At 47.1% G+C, this 25723-nt stretch overlaps 1 protein-coding gene across 1 annotated transcript in view; it reads right to left on the bottom strand.

The window, feature by feature from the left end:
* LOC131263798 (trithorax group protein osa) overlaps window positions 1–25723 on the bottom strand; it is a 112360-nt gene that overhangs the window by 56101 nt on the left and 30536 nt on the right. The window contains exon 3 of the mRNA XM_058266056.1: window positions 3228–3262. The gene's annotated coding sequence lies outside the window, so the exon portion shown is untranslated. The remainder of the gene's footprint in view (window positions 1–3227; window positions 3263–25723) is intronic.

Genomic DNA, 25723 nt, shown 5'->3' with positions numbered 1-25723 from the left:
GTGACGATCTTCCGATGCTAGAGACCGAAGAAAACAAGCGAAGACCAAACCAGCAGCAACTCTCTGCTTCATCTAAAACAGACACTCGCGTTCTCCCACATCTTTCCTGTTCGTTTTTTTTTATGTTTGCGTTCCGCGAAAACTCCCGTTTTTCCCGTCTACAAAAACTGTGAAAACGCGACGACACGAGCTTGCGACCGTACGACATGGCCGATGTCGAGAACGCCCGAGTCTCGTTTTCGTATCTCCCTCTCGCGCCGTCCGATTAGTGCATCATCCATCCGTTTATTTTATATGTGTATTATTATTATGATGCTGGCATTTTATTGTTATAGCTATTGTTTTTATTGTGACACGCCGATGACAACTGTATCAAGCTCGTCTTGGGGGTGCGAAAAGATTCTCCTTTGGCCTCGCGGCGTTTTGCTGTTTCCCCGGCTCGTTATCTCCTCCTACCGTCCCTATCGCACGCCAGAAACGCTTCAAACAGGTTCCGCGTGCGGGTTTTGTGGTACATATTCTCATCCGTTCTTTCAACATCAACTCGGAGGGAGGGAGGCTTTAACTTGTCGTCGTCCTAACGTTGTCCCCCCAACAGAAAAAGATATATATACAGTTTGACGGTGGTTCTTCTTTTCTCTACCCTCGCCATTCCACCATCCGAACATCTGAACGAGCAACGGAGCAGAGTGAAACAGTATTTGAACAGCGGAGCAAGAGAAGGTTATTTAATTTTTTTGCTACGAATACCAACAAGCCCAAGATGTTGGCTGGCTGGCTTGTACTTGTTAGTTTGTTACTTAAGATGTATTTATGAGACTGCGCGGAATTAATGTCACCATTATCGAGATGACCGTCATGGCGGCCGGCGGCGATGGTGGTGATGATGTTCGCTTTGGTTGCCGCTGATGGTTTGCCCATTGCTTTTTCTCATTCGTTCGGACGCGATGGGTAGTCCAGCAATCTGTCACGCGATCACGGTTGGCGTAAATCATCGTACGCCGCCATCACGTCAGCAGCGTAGTGGAAGAAGAAGCTATCTAAACTGGCCATGAGCAGACAAAGGATGACAAGAGTCAGACCACTCGAAGCTTCAGCGACTACTGGGTTGTCGATGTCGATAGTCATGTTGCTTTGCTGTCATCTGTCAAATGTGTTGTCATATCTTTCACCAGATTGTGGAACAAAGTTGATTTATTTAATTGGAAACCAAAGAGGAACCAAATTAAATTCCATTTTTGGTGTGCTGTGAATCTCCTTCAAGTACTTCTGAAGTTAATTGTTTTTAAGATAACACATTTAACTCGAAAGTTTATTACTCTTTTCAACACTGAGCGTCGTTCTGCTTGTGTCATTAATAGTAAGGCACAACCCCTTATGAATCTTTAGGCGAGACTCTTTCACTTGAATCTTTGACCTAAGATTGATTTATGAATCTTTTGGGATTCGAATCGTTAACACATTGATGAATCTTTCGAAACCTTAATGAATTCTCATGATTTTTTTATTCATGTTGAATTCGGGACAAAAAAGGGTATATTTTCCCATTTTTGTGCTTCACTTTTTGTTCTTTTAATATCAATGAATCTTTGAGGTTCATGAATCTCTCTTTAAAAGATTCATGAATATCCAAAAAGATGCATAGATTATTTAGATTCATTGATCTGAATCGGAATTCCACAACGCTAATAAGAGAGCTCAACATCTGCGTTTATAGCAAAGCTAACTTTCCTCCCTATTTAACACAGAGTCAGAGTTGCTCTCTCAAAATCGAAGTCATGGGTTCATTACATCTCTCTTGATCCAAACTTGATCCTAAGGACTTTAAGGACTCGTATCTCAAAACATTGATGGATCTTTCGGAACATTCACGAATCTCAATCAATCTTTCATGGATCCTAGTGATTCTACGATGGGCTGGTGATTAAAAAAGATAGTCTTCCCATATCGTTGTAGTGATTCTCTGAAATCCATGAATCTCTGATTGAAAGAATCATGCATCTCAAATCACAGCAACGAATCGTCATTCAGATTCATAAATCTGAATCTGACCCAACCCTACAAAGAACCGAAGTCAAGCTGGTGAAATGGATCTGCACCCCTGCTACTCATATGATTTTCCAGCAAACTCTCTGTTTCTATAACTCCCCAAACTACTCTCTCTCCGTTTATGTTGACGTACCAGCAAAATAACTGGTTTACCGGATTCGCCAATTACTGTTGAACTCGAATCAACTCAAGGATGACTCTTGGGCTTTAGTGGGAACGTGTTAAAAGCAGGAAAGGAGCTAATTATAAATTGGTATGTCGGTTTGCCACTTTCGTTTCAGTGGGGAGAGACACGAAGGGGAAACGGAAAAAATCAACAAATTCTTGTAAGCATTCTTCTTGCCGTAGAGGCAATTCGCAAACATCATCACGTTGTTGCTAATCAAACGGATAATTCCAAATGGCGTGATCCAATTATCGCCCCCTGTTAAATGCTGAAGATGGTACAGCAAAAATTGCGCATTAGCGACTTTTCCTGGATCGGATTCACATTCTGAATCACGTTACTCTCCTCCCACCCTCCCACCCCGCACTCCAGCTCTTGACCGTATGGCGGGGTACTTGCGCTTTGGGTGAAAAACGAGCTGCTAATAATTCGTAAATGGTTTCCGGCCTTTAACACCATTCACCCCCTCCTTCCGGACGGATCGACACCATATCCGCCTCCGGTTCCAACTGCGATTTCTTTGCCATGACTCCTCGTCGCTCGCTCGCTCGCTCGCTTGTGCAAATTTGACGCTATACAATTAATCATTTCTATGGGCGCACGCATCATCATCAACACCATCATCAGCGCAACGCCGGTCGGAAACTTCCTCGTCGTCCCAGGAGGGCCCGAAAAATGGGTGCCATGTTGTAACATGTTGCAGCCATCAAAATCCGATTAGCACCCCCACCCCCTCCTTCTCGCCAACTCCACTCAACGGGACGAGGCGCGTGTTGCGATTGCATCCGAAGGGAAATGTGGCCTCGCGGACGCCCGGCGCAACACACCACCGAAGGGACGGAAATTGAATTTTCCACCACTTTTGATTTTCCATTTTTATTTGACAGCAAACGAATTTGAACATTTTCTTTGCCCGCTACACAATGTGTGTGTGCGTGTGTGTGTGCGTATCAAAAGCAAACAACATCTGTGAATAGTGGATAGGAAAAATATTTTCCAGCAGCATACTTACATTGTTGAGCGGAGGGGTCCGTCTTAGCCGTTATCCTGGAGGACGGAAAGAGAAGAGAGAGAAAAAGAGTTATTATAACCACTCATCAGGAGGTGTCGGGCTTTGATTTATGATCTGACGAGCGAGAAATCGATCGCATCTTTTCATCGTGCGTGTTTATTGTGAAAGGAAAAACCTCGGAACGTGTAAATAAATAAATTGGTAAAGCTTAACCACGCCACACCGAATGTTACAGTGAAACAAACGACGCAATTTGTTTAACAGGCAGACAAATTGAATCATCGGTTCAATGAAATGAGGATGAGAGCATAGAGAAACTTTTTCAAGCAAAACGTTGCAATCCTTGTGCAAAAAGTCACCTAAATTGAAATGATGCTGCGCGCTAATTGCCTTCCCAAAACAAGGTTATTTCCCCCCAAAAAGCTAGCCTTTGTGCTGTGGCCAATTGAAGCAATAATGTTGCGTATGCTGTGGCTTATGCAGCACACAAAACATTAATAAATACGAGCCAATCGAAAAAGGGACAGAGGCGAATGAAAGACAAAGAAAACGGATCTTCCATCACTTGCTTCGTACAAATGACGCGGGGAGGGAAATGATTTTTCACGGTGGTTTAGCGAGCAAATTTTCGAATATCCACCGCAACACAACACAACATACATCCGGTCGCCCGGGGACTGCCATATGCATGCATAAATGCATTTTCCTGCTACCGAAATCTCCATTTCCAAAGCCCTTGCCAAAAAGGTGAAAACATAACCTATTTTGACCCCTTTTCCGAGTTCGATGTTGCAGCACAACGACGGACCGAAAAATAGGGTCGCTACGCTTGGCTCTGCCGGAACCGGAAAAAAACTCCCCGCGTTCTCAGCAAACCACCTCCCTCCTCTCCTGAGTCCATCCCTCCCTGCTGCCGGGAAAACCCCGCACACTAAAAGCACTCGATTGGATTGGTGCTGCTATCCTATCCTACTGCCGGGCGGACCATTAGTGGCACGGCGTTGCACTATTTAACACCGGCAGCAGATTGGAAATCAGTTGCTCGATCCAGACCCTAGCCACCCTGCTCTCCCTGCCCTCTCCCGCTCCGTCATGGTGGGGCCTATTTTTATGCACGTGAATTGCGGAACTATGTGAAAATTTGGCATCCGAATTGCACACACGGTTGCTCGGGGTACCGGGAAAACGGAACGCCACATTTTCGAGCACGGCATCTACATTCGGTGGCTAATTCAATCTGCACAGGATACTGCTTTTCCCCGTCGCACACGGTCCCCTTTTCTCCATCGTCAACCGGGAAAAGAGCGTGCGAACTATTTTATAATGGAGTTCCATCCTGCTTTATCGAGCGCGGCGATGGTGTATGTGTGTGTGTGTGTGTGCGTGTGGCATCTCTCGCGGTTAGGAGTGAATTTATTCGCGGTAAATTTGCCACCAGTTAAGCACGAGCCACACGAGCGAGGGCGGGGTGGGAGGGAAGAGAGATTGTTAGCTACGGATGATCGACGTGCACCGATGCATGCCGGAACCGGAATCTCTGGCGGCGGCGACGACGACTGTCAAAACGGTTTGAAAGGATGATCCTTTTTTTCCCTCTCTCGAATTTCATTGGCGTCCGTTTTTGGAACCGGCTGCAAATTAAATTGGTGTCAATCTATTTCCGAACCGAGCGGAGGAAACCCACTCGTAGTCAGGAGCAAGCAGTGTCGATGCATCCATGGGAATTTCCCATGTCCCGCGGTGGGAGAGTGAGTTTATTTTCAATAATAATTCAATCATGAGATTTAATTAAATCAATGCTATGAACATTTTGCGACGAGTTCCATCATTGTTTTTGGGGGGTCGTGGAATTTTATGGAATGGCATGGATTGTTTTATTTAACAATATTGATTGAATCATATTAGAGGCACGGATCCGAATGAAATAATTTCGTTTAATTAAAACTGTATAAAAATAATCTAACATTCAAAACAAAACACATAAAATACATTTTCGAACACGTTCGTGTATACCTTATCATGTTTCTCAACATACAAACCGCGACAAAACGACGATCTTGTGTTCTGTTCCGAGGGACAGTGTGTTCTGCTCCGTTCACGTTATTCCAATCGGAACAAACGGCCGCCATCGCCATTTCCCACTACCGACCGGTTCTTGGTTTACACTCCGGATGAAACCGTTCGGAAAAGTCCCCTTTTTCCCTCTTAATCTTTCCTTTGCCCGAGCCACTCGCACCATTCGCGCAACCGTCCGTCGTCAAAATCAGGTTGACTTTTTGAGTAGTTCCGGAAAATAAAGAAAATCCGATAAAAGGGGCAGGGGAATGAAAAAAAAGAATCAGTGCCATAACGACCCGTAGCCAATTCCGGCCCATGACGCGGCTCGTCGGAAAACCCATCCCCCTCTGACGACCATCTGTGTGGAACATATGTGTGCGAATGTGTGTGTTTGTGTCGGGGCTATAAATATATAAAAACACTCGAAAATATTGCTGACGATGACGACCAACCGGCGTTTCGATTCGTTCCGATTTTGGCACCATTTTCCCGCCCCACCATCACTCACCTCCTCTTTTGGCCGATTTTCCGGCACAAGGACAAGCGAGTGGAACAGGAAAGAATAGGGCAAAAGGGTGGTGTTAAAACAGGCATATACTGCTGCGTTTTTTTATCACGTGCCATATCTGCGGTGGGATCTGCTCCCGAAAAGCCCATCACCGAAAAACGTCGTGCCAGCAGCCGGATACGCACTCCGTTTTCATGCCGCCATCAATAATGTTTCGAAGTGCTGTTTTAGTAGGTTTTATTTTCTCCCTTTCGATTCTTTTTCCTATATCCTTTCTTTTTTTTTGCAACTCCGGAAGTCCACAGTTTTTCACCCGATTTCCTGCAGCGACGAAGCGGCGCACCGTACAGCAAACATCGGAGCGAAGAGTTCAAAGGGTTCGCACACATTTCTTTTCATTTTAAATTCCCTGTTTCAGCTCTGCTTTTCAATTCCGGCCATCCTTTAACCCGTTCTTCGGTGGTGTTGGAAACGTTTCGGTCCAACGAAGCTAGCCGAACAGAAACGTCGCCGCGACGGCGATGTTTTTTAGATAAGCATAAAAAGGATCGAAGGACGCGCCTTCGATCTCTTTGCAAGGCGAAACAGTGAGAAGCCGGACAATTTTTTGGCGTATCGAACTATTTAATAAAGTTAGTTTCAAAAGGCAAGAAAAGCTGGTGCCTTTCATTTATTCCCGCGAAGAGCATCGTTAAAGACAATCGTCTCTAACATTCCAAAAAATTCTTTGGTTTGACCGCGCGCGGCAATATTCGTAAAGTACGCGCGCGTCGTAAAAGAAAACGACGTTCGTTTTCGAGTGACGATAGTTCCGTGTTTAGCACGTCGATATCGTGATCGAGTGAGAAAGTGTTAGCGAAGATGATCCAAGACACTCCGGTGAATGAAGCTTACAGTTTGGCGTGGGGTCAGAATGTTTCGCCCACGATGAGTCCAACAATCCGGCGCGATGGCGTCCGTAATGCTTCATTTGGCCCGGGGCCATTTAATGCAACTGCACAGCTAACTATACAGCTACAGGAGGGCAACGCCGGGAGCGTCACGGTGCGTGACGCGATTCCTGCGAGTTCGGGGCCCTGGCAGCAGTTTACTGTCCAGTGCAAATCTTCCGGCACATCTACGAAAAGCGACGCGACCGCCGATGCTAGAACGGACGATCGGATGAGTCAAATTGCTCGTATAGCAGAAAGGAGACGGAAAATGCTCCTTGACTTGGCGCTGTTAGATCTCCAAATAGCCGACGCGAGAAAAGCGGAGATCGAAAGGAGGAAAGTACAGGATCGATCCAACACAATTAAAACGTTCGTTGAGACACAAGATCACCGCGACGCGACCCGGTTAAAGAACGCGACCGTGTTCGATGCGAGCACGGATAACCCGTCGGCCGGGATTGATCATCAACGGACGCGCGAAAAGGAGTATCGCGAATGGTTTCGGACCATGGCAATACAACTCCAACAAGAAGAAATGACAGTAGATGACCCGACGGGAGGTCATCAATCTTGGATGTTTGGCCACGCGAAGGAGTACGGCGCGGGAGTTGACGGGGAAAAAATCATTTGCCTCGCATGGGGTCAACCCCCGCAGACTTTCTCGACACCATTTTATGCCATCAACACTACCACACGCGCACCAAACACTTCTACACACATTTGCTGCACCACGGTTCCGATCCAAAACAAAGTGGTTGGTTGGCAAAGGATACCAACAGAATTTTCGGCGACGTGCAGACCGGGGAGTAAAACGTCACCAAGGGGTTACGATTCCACGAAGCTTCGAACCGCACACCCTTTCGACACAACACACACTTTCGGGTCACCACAGAACAGCACCACGTTGATCACAGCGTTGTCATCATGCACCCAGGAAATGACGAGGGTTGATCGGGAGTTGGCGCGGCTGATCGAAGTGACCGTTTGGGTCCAGCGACGGTTCCGAGCGACGCGGATAATGAAGCTGCAGCGGGATGACTACATCCGAACGAAACTTGCTGCGGTACGTGTCCAGTGCTGGTTTCGCACTCATCGGGCCATGGCACAGGAGCGCGAGGGTTTTATTGCACTGCGCCAAGCAGTGCTTGTGATTCAGCGTCGATATCGATCCTTCCTTGCTATGGTGGAAGAACGGCGGCTCTACGAACGAGTACGGAAAGCAGCTACAACAATCCAGACTCGTTGGAAGGCAACGCTCGTGATGCGGAGACAGCAGTCGGCCTATCTGAGAAAGGTTAACGGCATCCGGCTCATACAGGCGCACTACCGCCGGTATCGGAACAACTTAGACCCTCCGTGTGTGCAACGTCCGGATTCGTGGAGTATGCCCGGATTGGTGATAAATGCGGCGAATACGTGTGTTGAGGTTGCTCGAGGGTTTATGAAACACCCTTTTCCATTGTCCAGCGGCATCGTCGATTCCGGTGAAATATTTGAGTATGCGGAACGAGCTAAAAAACATGTCGGTTCTGGATCAGTCATCGGGGTTCAGCTCTATCCCGGTACACCATTCGTGGACACGAAGTCGCCAGCAGCTTGCACTTGCGTCCAAGACTTGCTGCACACTTGTAAAAGCGCATCTACCCAAGGAATTGTACGCAGGGCGGATCGTCTTGGGAGTACCGTGACGCAGTATGATGCTGCTGAGAAACATCAGCGTGGTGTGCAGCAGGAGCAGCAGTTGCTGGCCGAGATTCCTGCAACAGGCACGAAAAAGGCCTGTGGCCTAACGGAAGTGCCGCAGTTCAGAGGATGTCAGCAGCTATCGATAGCCTCGGGGAAGCGGGCTTTGCAACTGTTTGACTTATCGTGTTGGCCGATAATCAAGATAAAAAACGCCGATAATAAACTTACCCTCTATTTTAGGTCACTCACCTACGTAACAATGAACGTTCAGGTGGACGGAAAGAAGGCTCGGAGTAATTTTCTGCCGCTAGCGAGTGCTCAGTGCGGTGCCACGAAAGGCCACGAGTCGCTGCCCCGCATTCCCGTTTGGAGCTCTGTTTCACTGGCCACGCTGCGAAACGGTACATTTGTGATAGGCGCCAAGGATGGACTGCTGTGGTTGTTACTTTTTAACGACCTCATGAGGGTGACCACGATCATTATCGGTAATCCGGAGGTCATGAGGTCACTGGCAACGTATCACCAGGTGGCTCTATTTGTTACCGACAGCAAGGGCAGGCGGTTACAGCTGTGGGACTTCCCGTCTCATTCGCTCGTGTGGAGTAAGGGCATCGGTGAACCGATCAACGCGGCACAGATCACCAACGGTGGCGAGGTAGTAGCGGTTGGCGGTGCGGTTAGTTGCTGGTCGGTGTTCAATATTATCGTGGGGATCTCCAGTTTCCGACCGTATTAGATAGCCTAAAAGGAAGATCGGGCAAGGTGATTAGCGATAGAATATTAGGCGTACACGATCGCATGAGTTTGGGTTACCTTTACGTACCTAAATGTTTAGCGTGCAGGTTACGGTAGGGGAATTAGTTTCGACCTGGAACTGAAATTGCTACGTTAAGTGTAAGAAATATGTTAAACTTACCTGAGAAAACCGCAATTAGATAGGTTCGAAAATGCACATGTTAGAAGCTAATCAAAACAAATAAGTTCGGCAGCTAGGTAGAGTGAGACAACGGTGGCAGGTGACAGAACCCTTTGACAGGTGATTAAGATGCGTTTCCACACGGTCCATAACGATCGTGATTGATCCATAAATTAAATTTAAGCCGTTGTCACACTAGGAGGGAGAATGTTGGAAACGTTTCGGTCCAACGAAGCTAGCCGAACAGAAACGTCGCCGCGACGGCGATGTTTTTTAGATAAGCATAAAAAGGATCGAAGGACGCGCCTTCGATCTCTTTGCAAGGCGAAACAGTGAGAAGCCGGACAATTTTTTGGCGTATCGAACTATTTAATAAAGTTAGTTTCAAAAGGCAAGAAAAGCTGGTGCCTTTCATTTATTCCCGCGAAGAGCATCGTTAAAGACAATCGTCTCTAACAGGTGGTGTCGTTTTTCCAGGGCACCAGGGAAAAAAAATAACAGGACCAGCGCGAACCTTCCATTTCCGTGGCATGTGTGGATGGCAACCGTACACGTTGGAAGATCGGAAGATAACCATTTTTCTTCTTATCGTTCAATCACTCAACAGCGTCGTTGTTCGGCAAACAAATTTTAAACTGAAGGGTTGTACACAATCGGATAACAAATAGCGCAGCCAAAGCTCTGCTAACCAACAGCTTTCAACAACCAAATCCTTTCTGTCCATCACATGCGTCGTATCAAACCCGTCTGTGCGTCTTTTAAATAAAGCGTAATAAATAAACTTATCCATCCAGCAGATCCGCTTCGTTATTCGGCCGTGCGCCGTAAGCAATTGAACCAAATCAACCAGAAAAGCGTGAAACGCACAGTTTATTGTATTAACGTTTCTGCCCTCCTCCGCATCCCTGCCACGGATGACGAGCCCATACAAGCGAATGGTGTTCTCCTCCATCGTAAAACCACAATCAGCGAAAAGAAGTCAAATTCCCAACATGCGCCGCCGCCCGCCGTATATGGCCTTCCATTTTGGCTTCCTGCAAACTGCTCTCGGTCTCGTCGTGGCATGTGGGTGGGTGTGTTTATATGCACAGGAAGCGAGAAATGGGCGCAAAATCCACACGCAAGAGGTTGAATGAATGTTGATGTAGCGACACAAGGAGCGAAGGGTGGGGAGGAGGGGGTGGAGAAACACCCCGACACAACAAACAAAATGGTACTTGAGCATCGGAATCACTCCCCGAGTGATGACTGTTTTGATAAGATTATAAAAAGAAACTGCGTACAGGTGAGGAGGGCTGAAGTGGAAAATTGTGGGTGGCTTCCGACCACCCGCTCAGGAGGAGTGTATGTACCGTCGTCGTTTGGCTCGGTTGCCTGTTTTTCTTTTTTTTTATTACATTTTACCTTCTGCGCTTCTGGTAAGGGAAGCAGCGCACAGCACTGGCGTGTGTTTTCCCTCGTAAAACCCGCGCCGACAAATAAAAATAAAAAAAGAGCAGCGAACGAGAGCACAACTCGACGCTAAAACCGTGTTTAACACTTTGTTATTTCTTGTGACGGGCGCGCACGGTGGGAAGCAGGGTGGCCAACCGGGCGACGGCGGGCTCGTTCTTCGTCGGGGATTTTCGCTTGTCGAGTGGAGTTGATTTTATTTGAGCGGAAAATGACACGACTACCACCAGCCACCACCCCACCTCCTCCCTCTTCCTCTGCCAACCCACCACCACCAAGCAGCTTGGTGCTTTCCTCGCCGAAGAAGCAGAAACAGGGGCATGTTTATTGCACTTTCCGCCGAGGATACACATTAAAAACAAAATACTTTCCTTTTGCCACTTTTCCATCGAAGTGGATTCCCCCGTGTTGGAAGGTTGAACGCACTCGTGCACCCGAACAAAACCGGACCGCGACCGACTCTCTGCAGAATGGGCAATTAAATATTGTACTTTTATATTTTGTAAACAAGCGCCGGCAGCGTCTCAAAGGATATACGACGGCCGAAAGCGGATAGCTTTTCTTAGTCGGTAAATGTTTATTCACTTTTACCGACATGGTTCGGAAACGTAGCGACAAAAACCCTACCCCACCACCACCATCACCATCAGAGACCACCGCAAGAAGGCCAGATGGAGAGAAAGATTGAAAAATTAAGACCAATAAACATAAAGATAACGATAACGATAAGATCTCTTGCAACAAGCTGTCATGCATAAAAAGCCGGGGTGAAAAAAAGATTGCTCAACATTGTAACGGTGTATGTGTCTGTGTGCTGAGGGCTTTTTATCTGTGAACAACTGTTATCGAAGCAAAATTACAGCTACAACCTGGGGCTGCCCGTTTTCTAGCACCATAAGTTCGGGCAGATCGAAACATATGTCACATGCCCGACAAATGTGTATTTATGCAAACAGTCACCACACAAACGGTTGTGTCAATCTTGCTGCTGATGATGATCTACGGTGGGCGCTTTGGAAAATTTGTTATTTGCCGACGATCCGGGACACGGCAAGCGGCACACGTATCTATCTAGCCCTCGTCACACTGTTTATCGAATCGGTAGCGCACGGGGGAAAAAAACGGAAGCGAAATCGAAAAGGAAAAATAAAACCGTAGGAAACGTCAAACCGCTGGCATGTGTTCCCACTGGCATGGAGTGTGTCACACGTTGTTCTCCTGCTCTCTGCTACTCTTTCTATTTTCTGCAACAACCCAGGTGTACGGTGGATCCGCGCACGGCAAGTAAATGGTGGGATGAAGTGATTTATCACACGAATCAATTCTTATCGCGTGTCAGGGCCGTACTCAGCGTGAGCGAGTTCATCATTGGGTTGTGCAGGGGCACGATACACACACTCCCTGTGCGCAAACGTACACACGACAGACGGAACTGTTGCCCCAACCTAGGAATCGATAAATCTGCCGAGGGTGCTGATAGCCATGCACAGAGCGCTGGAGCTTCAACAAATTGTCGATGATAAATTTCCCAACACACAAGGCCGCAAATGCTTGTAATTCTACGTTCGTTGCACAAACAGTCAGGTGGGCGGCATTAAAACAGCAGTCATTTATTTAATAACAAAAACCATGTTAATTTCGAATTCGTCGTGAAATACCATGCATCCCACTGTGCGATGATCCACGAATGGGTCAGAAATAATGCGCATGATGACGATGCCTTTCCCGCAAGTTTGTGGCGTGTATTATAAGCTGCGTACGTCAGTGAGATATTTGCAACTGTTCACCGCGGGGTAACGATGTCATCGTACATCTCTCGGGGTGGAGAGTTTATCGATTATCAGCAACCATTAGCACCCATCAGCACCTCGCGCGTGAGAAGGGAAGCTTAGTTCTGGCGGTACGCGAGCGCACTCTGACACCGGTTAGATGCAATCTGTGGCACACCACTTTGTCCGCTGGGCGTGATTGGTGCAACCCGATGCGTGTTTCTGCACCTTTCGCTTCAATACCACGCTCCATTCATCATCCTCCAAACGGAGGGTCCACCAACTCCACGCTACTCAGTACGTATGGCCGCGGCGTACTGCATCACATTATCGGCGAATGCTCATTTTCATCAACGCCGCCCGGATGGCACAAGGCATTATGTGGCCTTAACGAACCAATAGAGCGGGCGCGTTCATCGTTTCATCAGCATGACACGCTCAGTAGCTGTGAAGGTTCGGTTTTCAGGGAACGTAATGTGCCAACCGCAGCAATTGATCCGGGAAGACCCATGACAAACTTCGGTAGAATAGGCGATGTTTTATGTGAGTGTGATTTACACCGGAATAATGCTCCGTTGAACGATCCAGGTATTGGAGATTACATAGTTCCCTAACATCAGGCAACCATCAAGAAGTTGCCAGCATTTCCGCAGTCGCTGGAATCCTGTGTACCAGAGAGCTTGACCAAATTCCCAAACCTACAAAACTTCAGCGCCCATTCCATACCAGTCTAATTACACGGTGTCACCTTGGTCACATCAAACCCCCTTGATGACACTTCTCATAACACTCAAACCAATACCATACTCGGGCACCAGAAGTTCTTCTTCAAACGCTTCGAAAACGGAGGCTCTCTTCTGGAGGAGGAGATAAGCAAACTGTCATGAACTTCACCACTGCACCTACTTTGTGGACATTATCATCATCGGTTTATTCACAAGTCACGCGAGGTTATCTTTCACGGTTGAAGGCTAGAATAAAACGGCAATAAATTAGTCAAATGGCTGATAATGACACCCGCCGGAACGTTCCAACGCTTCACTCATGCCGATGAAAAGCAAAAGGGGGTTGGAAATTAAAGAGTACGATTCGAAATCGAAGGCCGCCAAACGCTACGTGGATGAATTCATTACGAATCGCGAGCGTCGCACGTCGGACCTATCATTTCGATAACATAGTGGTCCACAATCACAGCATATGTGACAGGTAACTGTCTCGGTTGATAATCCTACTCCAACATACCCGGGGGCCCACAACAAAGGGGACATTCCTTCCCGTCCCGAACACTGACGTGATATAATGGTGGTGTCAATCGTCGAGCTCCGAATATAAAATTAATAAGCAAAAATGCATGATCCCCTTTCGTCGATAAGGGAGAACACAGCAGAGTGCGATTCAATTTCAGCAGGAGGACATGCCAAAAAGGAAAAAAAAACCTCCTCGAAAAGACTTTGACGTCAAGCCGTGCCCTCGGGGGTACAGAGAAAGAGCAGAATACTGCTGCAGTTATCGAGAAAAGGAAGAAACCAAAGCCGCTATCAAGATCGACACGGTAACGGTGGCACAGCGGCACCCAACTGGGCTATCTGGAATCGGGAGGACTACACACAAATCTCTTCCCCGGGAAGTAATAAGGGACGCTCTCTAGTGTAGGCAGGAAAAAAAGGGAACGTCATCGCAGTCGAATGAATTGACTGTGATCAATTTCGAAACGAGTTCATCAATCAAACTCAGCACGGAAGCACAGGAGTTGTGTTGCTGGTAGGCTGTGTGTGTGTGTGTGCGCACTACAATGTGCACTCTCCCAATTGATTGGCATTCGGTTCGGAAGGCTGTAGAACCCATCCCGAGCGCGGCATTGCCAGCCAGTGGCTGCCACTCGGTGCAGTTCATGAAAATTGGAAAATTAAATTGTAAACAAAATGGATGGCGCAGGGGGACACAACGTAGAGAAGGCCACCGATGCCACACTACACATTCACCCATCCAGCTCGTCTCGCAAGGAGAAATCGAAACCGAATGACGCAAGCATTAGATATACGGTGACTCCGCAAAGGTTCGTTTGCTCTCGTGCTTGCCACCACCCCACTTTTCGCCCGCGCTGATTGCGAACCTCGAGACTTGATGAAAAATTCATCCCCAACAACCAACCTTTCTTCCGTAGCCTTAAGCGGGGCCGCCTTTGGCACGATGACAAAAACGAAAATCGAAAAGTCCAATCTAAAGCTCACTTAATCCTTATCTAACTACCACCGAGCGTTTCCCTCCACTGCCTCGCGAAATGACATCTTCAACTTTTGCGGCATGAAATTACGAAAGCGCACGTCACAGCTGATGGGGTGTCGTCCGGATGGATGGGGAAAAGTGGTGAACTGTTATCGGATTGAATCGCTCTCCGCCCCTCTATCTCTCTTGTACTCTAATTGATCCAATTAGTAGTCAGGTAGGCACACAGATCGTGGATACTATCGTTCGCCGGGGGGTCAGGTTGGAGGATGGAGGGTGTGTCATATTGTAACACAATCCGTATGAAAGCGACCGGTTGTAATGAATTGCACAAAGACCCGAGAGTCAGATGATCAATATTTTAACAATCCACACCCAATTACCAACAACATCACTTTAATCAGGGTAATCAGATATCAGAAAGTGAGCCAATTCGAACCCCATTGGAGGACAACCATGTCGACCGAGCGAAAGAGCAAACTTCGTTAGCACAGAGTGAAACTAAACTAAGCTGGCAAGCAAGACTATCAAAAAGTTCATCCGTATACTTTTACAATCGGTCAGGTCAGCATACCGATAGCAATTTGTGTGTGATCGGTCGTACTACTCGCTCATGAAAGTTTAATCTCGGAAGCACTCCAATCACAAGGTTATACACGCGTTACCATGCGTTACCCTTGTGCTATATATGGAGCAATTGCGCTCATTGGATATCATTCCCCGCAACAAACCAAGTACCATCGTATAGCGGCAATTTAAACTAATTGTACTGGTATAACGCCAACGCTGGGTGAGATCTGTTCGACAAATGGCAGAGGGACTCAAGAGCGGGTGCGACAATAAATTCGTCAGTCGCCTGTAAACTGGACTAGTGTTTCCATGATGTTTATCCCGATTTAAGACGAGCACGACAATAAGACGTTTCTTAATTTTTATATATAAGATTTTTTGCTATTAGTCTACTAACATCCTGGCGAAGACTCCTGGCCTTAACAATGAATGAAGTGCTACTGGAATGTGATACCGGGACGCCCTCTGGTGAGGAATAACACTGTAAGTCGGTATAAAGTAGAGATAAAAAGCCACAACCGTGGAATTCCCAAGGGGGACTGTGTTATAACGTGACAAAAAGCGAGCAAATAGACATACCACTTCACATCATTAGCTGACTATCGATAAATGTTCGCTCGAGCACGTCCGCCTGTCGAGGAAGTCCGCGTCAGTCTCATATGACCCGCACACCTCTCTTGATGATGATGATGATGATGATGATGGTGGTACTAGAACTCGTGAAACACGCGTACAGATGAATTAACCTCACCTCTAGAGGTGAATGTAAGAGGCATGTTTTCTCAACTCGGCCGATTCCATCGGAATCACAACCTGGCCTTGCAGTTAGGTCGTAAAATCCGTTGGAGGTTACGGAACACGCAATCGATCGCTCGAACACGTACACGTTTATTGCATCTCCACAGAGTCCAATCACGATCGATTATGTTTTCGAAGGTACCAACCAAGCGCGTTTGCGTCTTATCAATCAGTGCAACGTAATCTACCTAATTCCCCAATAAGCCATGATGTGAGCCCCAGGAAGATAAGGGTTCCAATTGTTCACTGTATAATTTCTACCTGAACAACCCGGAGGTAAGATACCGTCGCCCGACAGTGAAATCCCAGCACTGGAACGGGTGGAAGTACATTCATTTACACCAAACAACACACCCTTTGATTACGAAATCGAACCCATTTGCTTGGCGTCGATTGGCGGCGCGCTTTACGACCCGTGCGTATACTTTTTGTCAATCACGCGCACGTCTGAGAGCCTGATTTACGACATTATCACGAGACTACGAGACGGTATCTTACCGCGTTCCCCACCAATACCTCGCTGCCATTCCTTTCCTCCAAACTGCCTTAACTCTGTAAAATTAGGGAGACGACGATAGCAAATAAAATATTAATTATCTCATCCATCAAATCACTTCCCTTTCGAACGAGGAGAGCCGCGGCCCTTGGGGGCACATTAAATCAATCTTTTGATTCAGTTTTAACGTTTCTAGCAGCGTTTCTCCCCTTGTTTCCATACTAAATATTCTGGCAAGGCAGAAAATCGAAAGAGGGAGCCACTGAACAAAGAGAGTGGCAAAAGTTTGCGTAATCCTGATTCGTCTTTACAGCAAAGTGTCGAATGAAAAGGAATGAGCAGAAGGCGCACATCATGCTCCCCATCGTCTGCTGAAAACCATTTTCCAACAGGGAACTACATTTTAGGGTGCGCTAGCACCGGATGTCGCCCTCCATCATTTCTCGGTAGACTTTCGACAATAAAGCCGAGTTAATAAAATTTATGTACAATAATAAAAAAAAAAAGACGAAGGTATTGATCCGGATGATCTCATCACACAATTCAAAACAAGACACAGGGATATCCTGGCCAGGGTTATAACCCTAAGCCTATTTGCCGCAGGAGGAAAATTCTACAGAACTAACATCGGAAAGAGTCAAGACAAGGGACTAGGACTAAGCTGTTTCTCGGTACATCCAACGGCTTTGTAGCAGCATCAGACTTGCGTTGTCTCGGCGTACTCAAGCTATTGACGATATAAATTTGCGAACCATTTTCCCGCAGACCGATCCATAACCAGAAGTGTTGCAACAACGACCCACTCTCAATTCGGCCCTCCTAGGAGCTCGAAATGCCAACGCCCTCATCACGCTTTCCATCGGAATGGGCTAATAAAATGGCGTGTAGATTGCAGACTTCTCTCCATAAATCGGGCGGGTTAAATGGTCTTCGAGAAAACCCGGAGGGGGTACCGGAAAACAATTTATTTTCCTGCGTCCGGAAATGGCCGCAAATGGTGACGGGGTGGGTAGGGGAAAACGTACGCCGGGGGAGGGCGGAAGCTATCGTAAAATGTTTCTTCATTAAACGAAACGCGTCGGACTATTAAATCCTTCTCGGCTCATCCGACCGAGATTTTGAGATGGAAAGCACGGGGGAAGCGAGAGAGAGAGATGGCTCTGTTTCCATCACTTATCAATGGAAGCAGAGCCCGGACCTATACTCCACCCTCTCTGTAAGGGGTACAGCACACAGTCTATATCGTTGCCGACCGGAACAAGTTTGGCAAACGAGGCTGCTGGGGATGGTGCCGGATTGTGCACCAATAAAATACAAACCACCAACCGGAGAACGGGCGACCCCGGAGAGCTAATAGAAACAGATTTCCAATTCCGGCATCCGTGTACACCGCTTGGACAGATCCACTCACTCTAGGCCCGCTTACTAGAGCCCGATTTGTGTCCATATGCACAACTGACCATTTGAGCTAATAGACGTGTTTCTGGGTGAGTTTGCGAGCAGATGTGTGGGGTTGTATCGATCGAAAACGATGTTCCGAATCGACCCCCGGCGGCGGAATATGACTATGCTGACATTCGTTTATGAATTCTGGAAAACTTTACGACCGCCCTTCTATATAGTCTCCTCCCGTGGGACGCCCTTGGAACTCCCTACTCATCGCCCTCCCCGGGACGGAAAGGAAACCCGGAACGATAAATGTAAATATCCTGGGACTACCGACGTGCGTTTCGTGTCGACTAGGACGAATGGGAATGACTCTGCTGCTGATGTTGATGATATTAATGATGATGACGACGATGATGATGATGATGATGATGATGGAGAATTTGAAAACTTTTGCGTAACGAACCGTGTGCTTTCTTCCCTGCCCTGCGCTTTCCTGGTCTGTTACAAAAAAAGGGGACGAAAATGGCTGCCTTCACCGCACCTCATTTTTTTTTATTCGGTTAAAAAAGGGTCGAACGCAAGCACGCAGCCATCCCCGGGGCGATAATCTTTGTGCTAAATGAAATTAATTACCATCATGAGCAATATTTCATAACATATTCATTTACACCCGTGACGAACCCAGGAACGAACGAACACGAGCAAGACGACGTCGACAAAACCCGTGCGGAGTAGTGGTGAGTGTCCCTTTTTTCCCGGTGCCGTACCCTGGCACCCGTACAAAACCATCCAAATCCGACCCGAAACCCCCCGAGGGAAATGTGTCCTGCCGACGGACGAATGGGAGCGAATGGGCACCCAACACAACAGGCACCGTATAATTATTTGTTCAAACATACATTCAAATATACATCATATATCCTGACAGCCGTAGGCACACACACGCACACACACATCAACACAAACTCGTCTCGTGCCAGCGCGCTTACACAAAAAGGACACGCTCAACTGCCCGCAAGGACCACGCCGTTTCCCCCTTCCCAACCGCTCACTGGCTCTTTTTCCTCCTTCAAGTGGCACCACCGACAAACACGAGTGGCATGATATTTCAAAAACCGAACGCTTCTGCACAGTACGGCCACAAAGAGCCCTCTCGCGCCGGAATGGTTGTACCATTCATCATCCGGGTTTTCATGGCTGTGGCGAAAAGCGTGAAAAGTGAAAAACACACCGAAACGCAACGCTACACAGATAGGATCCGGACTGTATCTCGGGCTTCGTCCCTCGAGGTAGGTCCCTCCGAGCGACGCAGGACGAGGAGAACGACGACGGCGGGCAGACCCAGAAAGAGTATGCGCACATAACACGATAAAAGAGAGACAGAGAACGAGACAGAGAGATCAGCCGAGGGACAACAGCCAGAGGAGCGAACGTATGGAGAGCGTCGAACGAGTCTTTTAAACGCTCGAAAGGGCGATGTTTATTAAACTGCTTACATCTACTTAATAATATTAACACAACAATCAAACGATGACGACACAATAATGCCCGGTTCTCGACGGTGTGCCGATGTGTGCGGCGGCCCTCCGCTCTGGACGTTGAACGAATTTGCTGTAAGTGGTGCTCTCTGTATGTATCGTGGATATGGTTTCGGATTATCAAGCTGTTTGGACGGAGATACACTCCAACGAGGACGGAACAAGTAGGGATCATTTCGATCCGGAATGAAGCGGCACAATCATATTGTCCGGTATTGTATAGCGTAAGGCTACAAGCGATAGCGCCCTGTTATTTGATAATTCGATGAGGTCGAACAAGTGATGACAATCAAAAGCACACAAACACTTTCCAGAAGCTGTATTCTATTGGTGTGCCCTTTTTTAGACAATACTAGGTTAGTCAATAAGTTTTCATAGCGACAACTGATGTAGTAGAAAATCAAAATTTTCTATGCCATATTAATATTTCATCTTTCATATGAACTTGCTCTAAATGTCATTTAGATCCGTCAACTCATTCGTGTATACAAGCGTTATGAAGTTGACGTGTTGGAGCATTGTGCAATGATGGCAAAATCGGAATATCGGGCTGTGATTAAATTCATTGTTTTGGAAGGTTTATTGGCGGCTGAGATCCATAAAAAAGTACTAAAGGCGTCTTCTTCATTTTCAACCATTCACTGATGGGTTTTGGAGTTTAAGCGTGGTCGTACAAACGTTGAAGACGAGTCACGCTCAGGACGTCACGGCTCAAAAGACCATCGCGAAAATCAGTGAATTGGGCTACGATTTGTTGCAACATCCACCCTATTCGGCTGATTTAACTCCCTATGACTTCTGACTGTTTTCACAACTCAAAAAATACCTTCGTGGAAGCAACATTCGAGGAGGTTATAAAGGTCGCAGAGGAGTATTCTGCGGGCCTACCAGAAAACCATTTCCGTGATGGCATAACAAAGTTGGAAGATGGTTGGACCAAGCGCATTGATCTTCATGGAGACTATACTGAGCAATAAAAATGATAACCTCCAAAAAAAACAGTATTTTAAATTCCATTTTCAAAACTCATTGACCAACCTAGTATTTTATATTATTAGGGCTATATTATCTAATCAATTTCAGCACAGTCTACAGTCTAGAATTCACAAGTTCTTCGGCATACCATAACCTAACAATCGCTTCGGGAGTTGAAAGGTCCTCCGACGACGCTATAGTAACTTTCTTCAAAGTGTAATCAAGCCGTTCGTTCCACAAGGAATAAAGCTTGCAGAAATCTGTTCAACTTCCCTTCGGCTCAATCGAGCACAAAAACTAGAGGATAATGCCAGGTAGAAACAGCTCTACTGTAAAACCATGCGCAGAGGTCCTTTCAAGCGAAGGGCTATAGAACGCAGGCATGCGAATGAGAAGTGCCGAAGGTTATTCAATCCGACCATGAAGGGACGACGGAAGCACACCGATGAACCGATCAAGATAGGTATCAAAGGATAACCGCATGCGACGACCCTTGCTTGCTACTTCTCCGCTCTATATACACATCCTAGGCAAAGTCGTATCGCCGACAGAATCAGGGGACCTCGGGACCTCCATTGCTGGCAACGTCCCCTCTCTCTGCGTGATCGCTATCTATCCAAGTGTGAACTAGAACCGAACTCCTCGCCTTCCCAGGAAGCGCACCTTTGTGCACGCTGCACCCAATCCTCCTGCTGCCTCAGTTCTCCTCGCAAGGGGTGGCCGGAAGATTTGTCCAGAATTAGTGAAAGCGAAGCAACAAAACGTTCTCCGTCTTTGTGCACTGCAAACGAACGGCTGTGGGATGTTCACCATCGGTGGAGTTGGGATTTTGGAGGATGAAGAAGTTCCCGACCACGAGACCGGCTATATTTTCTCCCACATCATCATCATGCGCCCTTGCCTCGAACTGCCTTGTCCATTTCGGAAAGTAAACGCTTGAAAGCAATGGCCAAGCGTGCGGCCATTTTCCTGCACGTGTGTGTTCGTGTATCTATGTCTGTCCTTGCCATATCCTGCGGTTGGGCAGCGAAAACAGCAGGAACTTCGTGTAATCGCTATCGCCCGTCGACTCCAGCATGTTGTACCATATGTGACACCGCCCAGTCCCTCGAATGCCTTCACTTCATTCCTGGATTGAAGAACTCTACCAACAGCCAAGGTCCGTTCACGGTAGCAGGCGGAAGTAGATTTGACCGGTCTGCACACGAGAGAGGGTGTGTGTTTGACTGCCTCTCCTTTCCCTCGTCGACATCATAACCATTTCTGGCGCGCCTATCTCTACATCAAGGCGGTTAGTAGTCGTTTCTCCGGTCGATAAAGTGGTGAAAATAGCGAAGTCATATAAAACCATTAACCGTCATCCGGTGGTACCCTTTTGGGCGGAGGGGGGAATTGACCCACCCCGGGGGGACCGGTACCATCGGTAGAGCGATCAACCCGTCGAGCTCCACATACCCTGGCTCCTCGGTCCTAAAAAAAAAGGTGAACACAGTAATGGCTGAAGAAAGAGAGGCGTTAGGCCTCAGAATTCCAACGATTCTTCGAAAGTTGGCCCTTTCGCCACCAATCGCAGCACCAAAGTGGCATGACGTACGGCAGTTACCTATCGCTGCTGATGCTAGTGTGCCCTTCAGGGGTTGACTGTCTGTGTGCGTGACTATCAACCTGGCCTACACGCCGATTAAGTTTTCGACACGGTTGAACGACGAAGATGCGAACATTCCGCACGGTAAGGGATGTGTTCCAAGCTCTAAGTCGAGTTTCCTCAAACTTCTGGCTGAAAGAGATGAGTAAATTAAACCACTCCGAGAACATGCCAACCGAACGTTCCGAAAAGCTAATTGAATGGCACGAAGAAACGTTACCCCAGGGGGACGCTTCTGCAAAGATTATGGATAGCGTCCATACACATCCTTCACCGAAAGCGAGAAGATAGTCAAGGCAAAGATGTGGCAAGTGAACCGAACGAAAGTCTGTCGATAAAACCACACGAAGTAAGTGATAGTTACACCGGATTCCTACCGTTCGGATCCATTGGAGCGAATACCCATAAGATCCAGATATGTCCGTATCATTCAACAGTTTCCATTCCAAATAATGTACCGTGCAAAAAGCCAAAGGATCGAGACACACGCCTACACACACACACACACACACACACACAAAACCCGGTAGGAAAGTGAAAATTGGATAAATATTGACAGTGACCGTAAATCGTGCCATAACACTCTCGAAACCCGGCCCAAGGCGACCCGGCTGTCGATTAAGAGAAAGAGACACACTCTATCTCTCTCTCTCTCTCTCTCTCTCGCTACCCAGAAGCCAGACAGAGATATAACCTCAGGGCAACCCCGCCGATGGGCCATATAACACGGGTTCGACAATTACGTCAATCACTGTAATCACATCCGCCAGAGGACATCATGGCCGGAAAGCAGATGAAAATCTACCCATCGACACCCTGAGAAAATACCCAACTCCTTCATCCTACAACGACAGCACGAGAAAGAGAGAGAAAGAGAGAGAATGAAAGATAGCAAGAAGGGCAGCTTTAGGAAGCAGCAACAAAACGGCAGCAGCATAAAATGCGATCAAACGAAAAGAAGTGGAAACGCTTCTTTTTTGTAGTCGTCGGCATTCCTGGGCGAATACCATCAAACCAAGGCTTGGCTGTGTCCGCCCTCGTAGTGAATCGTGGCCTCGTTGCCCGGAGACGAATTTCATGGACGAACGGTAAAAAAACTGTGCGAGGGAACGTAGGGGTGGGGGTGGAGGGTTCATCATCGGCCATTTTGCCACAAAATACATATTCCGTGCACCAGCGGGAAACAGTTTCAATAATCCCGACCAAAGGGGGCGCTTGGAGGAAACGTTTGAGGTGATGGAGGGTAGGCAATGGAGGGGGGGTCGTTTTTCTTTCTTCTGCTCGTCGGTTTTACTTCAGGTTTACGGCGGTACGCGGCTCACTGGAATTGAAAAAGCATATTTATCCTCCAGTTCCCCAGCGAAAGGGTTTCTCTGTACCTTCACTCGACCGCACGCGGAAAACGGCAGGCAGGCAGTCGGCGCCGGGAAAATTGCGCACGCTGACATTCACACACCTAGGCACACACACTCATAAAAAAAGGATGGATTTTCATCGTTCGCCATCCTACGCCTGTCGCCTTCATCAAGTCAACTAACTCGTCCCTTTTTCCTCAATATGGGGTTTTTATCCTCAGCAAATTTTGTTGTATCCTTTTTTGTGTGTGTGTGTGTGCCTCCACCTCTTTACCCTATTCAGCAAGTTACGGCTTGCAACCCACAGGAAGCCAGCGGCACCGGGGATGACGGCACGGGGTTAGAGATCCGCCGTTCGAGCACGGTTGAGTTTGGATAAAGGTGTGATAAAGGAAAGCAAACAACTGCTAATTTTTCCGACCGGCAATCGTCTCTCACTCGCGCACAGCGGCCCGACCTTCCACTCCTTTCGCTCCTTCTCTCCATCGGAACAGACAAAAAAAACCGCCTCTGGTGAGCGATTTTCCGGAGTCGCCGGAAAAATCCCATTCCAACGCGCCCAACTTTTCCCCCCGCTCTTCCGCGATGTGAAAAGAACGGACGGATTATGTGTTCCTCACGGCGCGACGTCGAGGCACGCCGTCGTTTGGGCGCGCAGGGGTTGCAGGAAAAAGCAAGCATGTTCGGATTGAATAATGGATTTTCAAAAACTCACCCTCCAACACGGTAGGAAAGTGCGGAGGAGACGCTCGGTTGAAGTGTGTCTCAGTTAGTTGGAAGAAGAAGTAAAAAAAAGGCAAATCGCATAACCAGCAAAACGAGCGGACGATGGAACGGAAGTAACTACTAACGGGCACGACATGATACACTGGGCGCGCAATCTACGAAAGGGTGTTTTGTCCAACCAAATACAGCAGTTGCCTTTTGACATAACGCATCGTTCTTTGTCCCTTAGGCAACCATTTTTGTCTCTAAACCATACATTTTTGTCACGCACTCATCCATCCATCCATTTGTCTTAGAATTCAATTTTATTCCTACGTAAAAAATTGATTATTTACGGTCAATTTAAACATTACATTTCTGTTTTCAATAAAAGAATTAAGTAAAATTATTACCAAAATCTAAGTTCGGTTGTGATCAAAATTTTAAAAATATACAAACAAACTAGGCCACTGACGTTTCAAGCCTACAAAAATGCGTTTATATCTCCCAAGTTCACCGTAACCGTGCGGGTTTTGAAATATACAAAGAATAATTTAGTCGAAAAATCAGAAAAAATAGATGGTAATAGACAACATTTAGTTTAAAAAAATATATTAATAAATTGTAAAATTGTATGAGCTTCGTTTTCTAAAATAACCACACTAACCTCTATATTTCATTTTTTTCGGTTAGAAACAAAAATAAATGTGTACGAGACATAAATACATGCTTTAAAGACGAACATTGTCAAAATAAGACTTCTTGAAGACAAAAGTTGATGCACTATTTTAACAATTGGTACCTTAAAGACAATCACAACTGCTATCCGGACAAAATTTACCAGCAAAGGCTGTATGGTTGGTACCACCATTTCATCAACACCGGTAAAACAACGTACCTAACATAGATCTCTGCCATTGCCGCCCCACGAGGGAACAATCTGTCGAGGAAAACGACCAGCAACTAGCTTAAAAACTGAAGCAAGAGAACCGGTGGACGAAAGTAGAGGCGAAAAAATCTCTCACACACACACACACTTTTCCGGAAACATCCGGAAGCTGTCGTCTATGTCGTTCCGGGGGGTGACTGATGGAAAATTAAGAGTTCCTTTTGACGCCCGTTTTTCGCTTTCCCTAGCCCCAAGGATAAGAGAAAAGAGTTCAATCAACCGAGCACACGTTTTCCTTTCGTACCGTGTGTGTGCCTCCACTTTTATCGTTCCGAGAAGATGGACGGAAAAAAGTGTACTTCCATCTGATGTCCGCGAGCATTCAAAAACACGTACGTCGGTAAGGACTACCGAAATCCTTGCTGATAGAAATGAAAATCAACCCACGCACCAACAAACACACAGACACCCTCCTTTCACTTGTGTATGATGCCATTTGGGGTGTTGTAAAAAGTTGGAAAGTGGATTTTCTGCTCAACAGCGGACACGCAGTCAGTTTCCCGGTTGTGATTTGTGGTGGAAAACGTTG

The sequence above is a fragment of the Anopheles coustani genome, chromosome 2, assembly GCF_943734705.1.
Source record: "Anopheles coustani chromosome 2, idAnoCousDA_361_x.2, whole genome shotgun sequence".
Classification (NCBI taxonomy): Eukaryota; Metazoa; Arthropoda; class Insecta; order Diptera; family Culicidae; genus Anopheles; species Anopheles coustani.
The sequence above is the reverse complement of the archived record's forward strand: the minus strand, read 5'-3'. Positions and strand labels throughout refer to the sequence as shown.